The sequence below is a fragment of the Puma concolor genome, chromosome B3, assembly GCF_028749965.1.
Source record: "Puma concolor isolate L17-30 chromosome B3, mPumCon1.1.hap2, whole genome shotgun sequence".
NCBI classification, from domain to species: Eukaryota; Metazoa; Chordata; class Mammalia; order Carnivora; family Felidae; genus Puma; species Puma concolor.
The window spans coordinates 49,450,858-49,459,670 of record NC_141672.1 but is presented as its reverse complement, the minus strand read 5'-3'; the positions used below and the strand labels follow the sequence as shown (position 1 = coordinate 49,459,670).

The window sequence follows — 8,813 nt, the reverse complement described above, 5'->3', positions numbered from 1 at the left end:
GTCAGTCCAGAGCTTTGCTTATCTGTAGATATAAACACAGTCTGAAAGTGGTGATCTGGGGGTGGGGATGCTTGTCCTTATGTTGAAGATGCCAGTGATCCCCTTTTTTGTCATTTAACATATATTGTCATATAAGCCCCAAATCTCTGGACTTGCAGCCTTTAAAAAGAATGATGTTGGGGCGCCTGGGTGGCGCAGTCGGTTAAGCGTCCGACTTCAGCCAGGTCACGATCTCACGGTCCGTGAGTTCGAGCCCCGCATCAGGCTCTGGGCTTGATGGCTCAGAGCCTGGAGCCTGTTTCCGATTCTGTGTCTCCCTCTCTCTCTGCCCCTCCCCCATTCATGCTCTGTCTCTCTCTGTTCCCCAAAAAATAAATAAACGTTGAAAAAAAATTTTTAAAAAATAAAATAAAAAAAAGAATGATGTAATGCTATGTGGATGGCATGGAAGGATGTCCCAGATACAGTATTAAGTGAAGAAAGCAAGTTTCAGAACAGTGTATGTTGTGTGTGTATGAAATATAAAACCATTTTTAGTTTTGCAGTATTGGTTGAAATACCGTCCAGGGACCGGCAGGATCAGCATTACCCAGGAACCTATCAGGAATGTGCATTCTTAGGCCTCACCCCTGACCTACTGGATCAGAAACTCTGAGTGTGCAGCTGGCAGCATGACCTCTAGGTGGTTCTGATGCTCGTGCAAGTTGTGGAACCACTGCTCTGCGTGTCCGTTTCTGGAAGAGTTTGCTACTGTGTACAGAGTCCCTCAGGACACTAAGGATGGGTCTGTAATGCCTTTGTAATTCGCACAGGGTCCCAGGAAATGAATCACTTATGTTTTATAAGGGATTTTGACTGTATTGTTCCTGAGTCATTGTATTCATGTATGCCTCTTCTTTATGTGTTTATTTTTCATTTTGGGGAGAGCACAAATGGGGGTGGGACAGAGAGAAGGGAACAGGGGATCTGAAGCAGGCTGACAGTACACTGACAGGCTGACAGCAGTGAGCCTGGTGCAGGGCTCACGCTCACAAACTGCGAGATCATGACCTAAGCCAAAGTCGGGCGCTCAACTGATCGAGCCACCCAGGCACCCCTCAGGTGTGCCTCTTCTTTACAAAATCAGTGAAACAAAAAGCTAACGAATTATATGTGCAAAAAAATATTGGCAACCCTATGAAAAAGAAAAAAAAAGAATCCCTGGAGGACTATACCTTCAGCTGGTGCTTCTCAAACTTTAATGTGCATACAGATTACTTAATGGCCTTGATAAAGTACAAGACTGGTTTGAGGCCTGGGATTCTGCTTATCTAATCCCTTCTAGGCCAAGGTGCTGTTCTGTGGGCCATGTTTTGAATAGCAGGCCACTGAGACGTTATCCCCGGTTATCTCTGGAAAGTAGAACTGTGAGGGTCTTCACTTTACATTTCACCTTTGTGCATTATTTGCATTTGTTTTTTAGACAAAGAACTGTATTCTGAGAGAAGAGTAAAGAATTTAAAAATCTTTCACCAGAATTTGCCTTACTTCTACATCTCTGTGTTCTGCAGATTTAACCTTAAAAAAAATTTGTAAGAGTGCGTCAAAAGGAAACTGATTTCTTGTCCCCCTGCATCCCCATGCCACCCAGATCTTTATAGATGTGAATGTTTAAAAGCAATAGAGTTAGGTGTAGGGGGCAGTTGGAAGGCTTCCTATTAGCTAAAATGTTTCAGTGGCAGGCATCAGAAACGTAACTAAAATGGGCTTAAGAAGTTAAAGGAAATTTTTAAGAAAGCCAAGGAAAATGCTGCTGTCACTCATAGCTGAATCCAAGCCTTCAAATGACATTTTCAGGAATCGGTCCCTTGCCATCTCTAAGCTCTGTTTTCCTCTGCAGTGGCTTTATCGTCAGGCCCTCCCTCTTTCTCTAGAATGGCCACCAGAAGCACTAGGCTCTGTTCTACCAGGTTAGCAGCCACAGCCAGGTGAGAAGTCCCCTTCCCTGCTCACGTTCCAGGGATGACGCTCGTTGTGTACGGACCCATCTCTGAATCTATCAGTGACTCCGATTGGCTTGACGTGGCCACATGCCCACTTCTGAAGAAGCCTGGGGGTGGTGTAACCTCATCCGAACCAGCTGAGAGGAAGGGGTGGTTCCCTGAAGGAGAACCAAAACATTGATACTGGGACGAGGTGAAATAGATGTGGAAGTGGAGAGGTGGTGTTCTGTTATTGTGCAGATCTCCAGCCCCGTCTTCTCTTTTGACTTCTTTGGAAATCAGGTTAAGTGATTTATCCATAGACAGGATAATAAACACTGGAGCCAAGACTTTCCAATTTCTGTCCTTCTGCTCTGTCCCCTCCATGGTGTTACCTCCACCTTCTGGAAAACCAGGAATGAATCAAACACGAAGCTTCTATGACACTTGATTGCCATTGAAATGCCTTTTTAAACACTGCATTTCATGATATTAAACTTAAAGGAATTGTAATTGCACGTCTATCATCTTTGAGGCTCCTCCATTAACTGCCCAGAGTAAGAAAACCACATTCCTTCAGTGATAGTAATCCTTGCTACCCTTCCCTCGTTGGGGAAACAAGTCAAAGCTTGACAGAGTGTAGCTGCTGATCTACTTGGGAGAAGTTCGAGCCCTAACCAGGTGATCCCATGAGTGAGGTGGGTGCCCTATGGACAGAGGGGCTCACACCAGCCTCTGATCTTAGTTTGTGGCATATACTATCCCAAGAGCTTGATTAATAGTCTAGACTGGGTCCTCCCTTTGGGCGGGCTGTTGCCCTCCCGATTTTCCCAGGCACAGTGATATCCCTGTGGACAGGTACAGGCATGCATCACAAATCTGGAGGCTCGCCCAAAAAGTATGTCTGCTGTTTGTGAAGGGGCAATGTAGCAATTACCTGTGAGTAATGTAGTGGCAGATCTTCTATGAGAAATTAAAGCTGAAAAAAGAGGGCTTTCCTCTCCTTGAAGGACGTATATTGGCTGAACCAACTCTTGCTTTGAGGACTCTTTCTTCTCCTTTCTCTCAATTCGATCCCTTTCTCCCCAGACATCCTTTCTTAGGCACCCTGCTTTCACAGTCGGCAAGCCATGGGAATAAGAAAGAATTGGCTAGAAGTAAATCGTCTGCTTGCTCATAGCAATTGAAAGTTTTCTTTCGATGCTTCTGGTTCCAGGGGAGGGAGCTGAAGATTAAATCCTGGAGTCTGCCCCATTAGAAGAGCAGCAGCCTGGTTTCTGGTGACTACAGCAGCAGGTAAGAAACGAACAGTTGTTCTTACCTTTTGTTTTACATAAAATATAATTTTAAGGCAGATTTGATGTGACATGTCCGTGTATTAGGCATAGTAGAATCACCAAAAGATTTAAATAATATGATTTCCATGTGTAAACCACCCTCGACTAGTGGGAGGATTGGTTCTGCTGGCTGGAGAACCTGTCTCGGGATTTCTTTTGGAGGCAAGCGGTGCCTTGGGTTGTTCCCTATAATAGCCATCGTGGTCAGTGCCAGGAAGAAACTCATGTCTTGATAAATTAGACAGCATCTGTGTTCTCTAGATTTTCACTTGCAGTGTGCATATTTACAGGTATATGTATCCTGTACTCCAGACACACAATCACCTTTGGTAAGAACACTCACAAAAGCACAGATGATGATCTGACCGGAAGATAGGCCCCCTTTGATGCATTCCTATTCTAAGTTTTCTAAGAGCCCATTGGTTGACTTCTTAGAAGACAACACCATGCATTTTTTAGGAGGAAGTTATTAGGAGTGTGAGAAATATTGAATAGGTGTCAGTTGCATTAGTACAGTTACTTGCTCACCCTCTGGATCACAGCAAAAGGCTTTCATGTATTTGGGGGTCATGCACTTCTTTATAAGGAATATAACTTAGTAAAAGTAGACAAGAAACCATAAAGTGAACACGATGAGCTGTTACAGAGTTTGTCATAACCAGTTCCCAAGTGTTGTAAAAGTAAAATATGATGTGTGTGTGATAGAAGGAAGTAATAAAGGGAATATGGAAAGGAACAAAATGGAGTTTTATGAGAATTTTTAGGTCTACTTTTTATTTTTTATTTAAAAAAAATTTTTTTTAAAGTTTATTTATTTTTGAGACAGAGAGAGACAGAGCATGAATGGGGGAGGGTCAGAGAGAGGGAGACACAGAATCTGAAACAGGCTCCAGGCTCTGAGCTGTCAGCACAGAGCCCGACGCGGGGCTCGAACTCACGGACCACGAGATCATGACCTGAGCCGAAGTCGGCCGCTTAACCGACTGAGCCACCCAGGCGCCCCAGGTCTACTTTTTAAAAACACACTGAGTTTGTGAGTCAGCAACCAAAGAATCAATTCTCTGAGAAAACGCTTGTGAATGACCAAGTGTCTCTTGTTTGATGGGTGGGGGGGAGGGGAGAGGGAGAGAGATGGAAAAAGGGAGGGGATACTTTCCTCACGTACTGGGTTGGAGACTGGCTTATTTTATTTTATTTTTTTATTTATTTTTTTTTTAATTTTTTTTTTCAACATTTATTTATTTTTGGGACAGAGAGAGACAGAGCATGAACGGGGGAGGGGCAGAGAGAGAGGGAGACACAGAATCGGAAGCAGGCTCCAGGCTCTGAGCCATCAGCCCAGAGCCTGACGCGGGGCTCAAACTCCCGGACTGCGAGATCGTGACCTGGCTGAAGTCGGACGCTTAACCGACTGCGCCACCCAGGCGCCCCTAGACTGGCTTATTTTAAATGCACCTCAGTAACCACTTATTCTGCAAACAGCACCTTTTGTGTTCTGGGCACTGTGCTGGACTCAGGACTATATGTGTCATGCTCAGTTTCCTCTTCAGTAACTTTTGCCCACCTCTTGTTAGTGTCACCAACAAACAGGCAACCACAGAGTTTAGTGCAATTACTTATAACTGGACTGTTCAGGTGGCCTGGTTACCTGAACCGCTTATGTATCGGTCTGCTAGAAAAATATATATTGTCTTCCAGTTGAAATGACACCCTGTCAAAAAGAAACTTCCTCCTGAGCTTCCTAAAAGCCAGTTCTCTGAGGCCAAGGAATAGAGCACTACTATGAGATTTGTGCTCTGTTTGTGACTCCTATTTTCTGGGTAAGTGAGGCGCTGATCCTTGACTGGAAGCTTGGCCTGGAGCCATGCAGGCTCTAAGACAGGGGCAATGCCTTGCCTGCTAGTCTCTCACCCAGAAACTCTGTGGAAGTGAGGGGTGGGGTATGGGTGGGGACCCTTCCCCTTTGGGTGTATCTCAGGGGACCTGCTTCATCAGCTGGCAACAGGCCCTGGACCCTCAGCGAATACGATCGAACCTCCTTACATGCCAGGCCTGGGCCCTCTTCTTTGGGAAGCTGGCTTCTGAGCTGATTTGAGGCAGACCCAGAGGCACGGTGGATAGATATAAATACTACCTCATTACCAGCACATGCTCTCCCTTTTCACTTCCTTCCTATGGCTGCATCTTCTCTTGGTTGCTATAAACAGCACCATTCCCCCACTCTGGAAAAGGTCTGAGTTTGTCACTGGTGGTCCCTCGGCTCTGCCCGTCTCCCAGTTCTGGTGAGAAATGCTGCCATGAGTGAAATAACAAAGCAGAGGATAAAATGTACAACACAAAAATAATAATAGCACCTAACATTTGTGAGACCTGCCTGTGTGCCAGGCGCTGTGCTAAAGGCTTTGTATACCTGATCTCATTTGTTCTTTACAACTACCTATGAGGTGGGGACCCTTGGTACCCCGATTTTACAGACAAAGAAACTGAGGCTTAACCATTTACTTACTGCTTGCAATTCAGACCTAAGTGCCTGACTCCACAGCATTTAATGACAGCCTGTGATAAGAGTGACAATCAAATTTAGCTTGAATGCTGGCCAAGGGAAGATAGTACACACCAGTGAGCAGGGTGCTGAGGCAGATGCCCTCTGGCCCTCTTGGCTTTCCTGCTCTGCAGTGATGCCTCTGGAAAGGTCTACTGGAGACCACCAGGGAGACCAAAGGGATTGCTCGGCTGCCTGTGGCTTCTCTACAAGTGGCTTGTCATGCCTCCCTTTGAGGTCTGGCAACCAACATTTATCTTGGTCTTTGTTTACAAACAAAGGCCATGCATCCTGTTCTTTCCTTGCTATTTGGGGCTGACTCTAATTTTAAAGGAGCATATGTTCTAGTTCCACTCTGCTGGTGTTTTGGGACAGACGTTAGCCCTTAAGAGGCGTCAGGGAATGTTTGTAATAAGTTCTTTCCCTTCCTTGATTTCAGCTAATATATTCCCTAGAGCCTACCTAGAACCAAAAAGAGTTCTCCTTTAGAGATGGTCTCTATTTGGTCAATTACCACTCCTAGTACCTTTTTGAAACTACTCTGAGGAGAGTTTGGAAAGTCTCCAGGCTGTTTACCCATGGGTTCCACAATTCATAAGTCACGTCACAGGCTCATTTCTGAGGGGTCCTCTCACATTTTGAACCCATTCCTGTTTTCAGCATTTAGGCAAACTCTTCTACAATATGGATCTTGTCCAATGAGACCAAAGAAGGGTTCAGATCAGCCCCTGCACCAAGCCTATTGGACGGCCCTTTGGTTAACTCGAGCAGTGCATCAAAACCCCATCCCCTTAGACTTCTTGCAGACTATTTTTATTGTGTGACTTGGCAATGAGCTAGTGAAGTATTACCTTCTTTGAAATTTGGCCTTAACTTGCTTATTTCCAGTTTCCATCTGTTTCCCCTATTGTATTTATTTGAAGAGAATGAAAGCATTGGAGGTCTGGAGCGGCAAAAAGGAAGGGGACTAATATTAGTTGAACACCTACTATGTGCTACATATTCCACTGGTCTCTATACACATGATATGATATTTAATCCTGATGGAACCTAGGAAGGTAGGAAGGCCCATTTACAGTTGAAGAAGCTCAAGGTTCAAAAAAGTTAAGCTACTGTAGATGGAAGTGTAATACAAAGGTGGGGCAGAATTCACAGATTCCCTTATTCCATACTGCCTTCACCATGTCACCTGGGTTCTACAGCCTTTCCCAGTGGACAGAGTACACTCAGATCTTCATGATCCTGGGATTTAGGTATGTGATACCTATTTGGTAGATGAGGAAACTAGATTCAGAGGGTACTGCTTGGGTTAATGGAAATCAGCTGCTATTAAGCCTTTGATCATCTCCTATTCATCTCAGACAGCTGAGAAATGGTGTTCAGGTGAAAAATTTTAACCCCCAAGATCCTAATGAAGAGTAATCTATTTGTATCACTTTTGATTTTCCAAACCTTGATCTTAGTAATGTGTTTACTTACATATGCCCTACTCTGTGTTTCTCACATAATTTTATTTCAGAAATGCAGGTCAATGTTAATGAAATTAAATACTTATCACTTACACTGAGACAGTTTTCTGTTCTGTTACTCAAGCTGATTCCTTGTTATTGAGCAGTTAAGATGGTCCAAAGAATACAAGTTCATTTCTTCCTTTTGCTTTTCCTTTTGGAGTGTGTGGTCTCCAATAAGGAAATTGCTGAGTCAAATAGTATAACAAATTTTATAGCTCTTATGAAAAATTGCCAGACTGCTTTCGTCAGAAACCACACATTGTCACCAGCAACAAACACAAGGACTCATTTTCCTCCAATTCCAGGCTGGCCTGCTCTTTATTGAGCTGAATTTATTTATAGTTCTCCTCTCTAAAAGTTTTGGGAATACTAATCTTCGAGTGTCTTTCTTCTCATCACTGAGCCTTCTACCTGAAGACTGACACTGAGCCCGCTAACCACACAAGCCTCCAGTCAGAGTAATAAAGACGTGAAATGCCATGTTCCATGGCCTAACAAAGTTGGAGAGGGGAATAACAGGTATGGAATGAAATGAGAAGTAAAGAGAAATATTAAAGAACCCACGGTGAATAATAAATAGGTCAGAGAATAATAGAGGATATGGGAAAATTAGCCTCGTGCGAAATCTTCGAGCATGTGAAATACACATATTCATTTATTGGTTTATGTGGTAGCCAGCCTTCAAGATGGCTCCTAATGATCCCTGCCTCCTGATATTAGCGCCCGGTGTGGTCCCCTCCCACAACCTATCAGAGTTGGTCTGTGTGCCCAGTAGAACACTGGATAAGTAATGGGATGTTGACTCTGATATTAGGTTATAAAAGATGTCATGGCTTTCATTTTGGTCACTTTCTCCATTTCTTGGATCACTCACTCTGGGAGATACCAGCTACCATGCTGTGAGCAGCACTCTGGAGAAGCCCATGTAATGAAGAACATGGTGGTGACAGCATTCTACTTGTGGTGGAGTCCCAAGTCACACCTCTGCCTGGAAACCTGAACCATCTGCTCAACTCTTTGCTCCCTGTTAGACTGTAAATAGACATCAGTTATCTATTGCTGCAGAACAAACCACCCCCAAATAAGAGTGATACCCTCGTGTTTGGGGCCACAAATAGGAATTGATGGAACAGCTGGGGTTGCTAGAACTCTCCATATGGCCTTTCATTGTGGGCTTTATCACAGTATGGAATTCTCCCAGTACCAGTCAGACAAAAATAGAAGCTGTAAAGCCTCTTGAGGCCTGGGCTCAAAAGTTACACAACATCACTTCTTCCACATTCTGTTGGACAAAGCAAATAAAAAGGCCAGCCCAAATTCAAAGGGTGGGAGAAATAAACTGCTTCTTAACAAGACAATTTGTAAATAGTGTGTGGTTATATTTAATCCATCAAGCCCAGCTTCTGGCCATAATTATTTCAATTTCTCCCATAATATGTAAAATACACTCCTCTCTCCCAGG

At 44.1% G+C, this 8,813-nt stretch overlaps 1 protein-coding gene across 1 annotated transcript in view; it reads left to right on the top strand.

The window, feature by feature from the left end:
* The first annotated feature begins 2,998 nt into the window (after nucleotides 1-2,998).
* FRMD6 (FERM domain containing 6) overlaps nucleotides 2,999-8,813 on the top strand; it is a 241,979-nt gene continuing 236,164 nt past the window's right edge. Inside the window, exon 1 of the mRNA XM_086709760.1 lies at nucleotides 2,999-3,257. The gene's annotated coding sequence lies outside the window, so the exon portion shown is untranslated. The remainder of the gene's footprint in view (nucleotides 3,258-8,813) is intronic.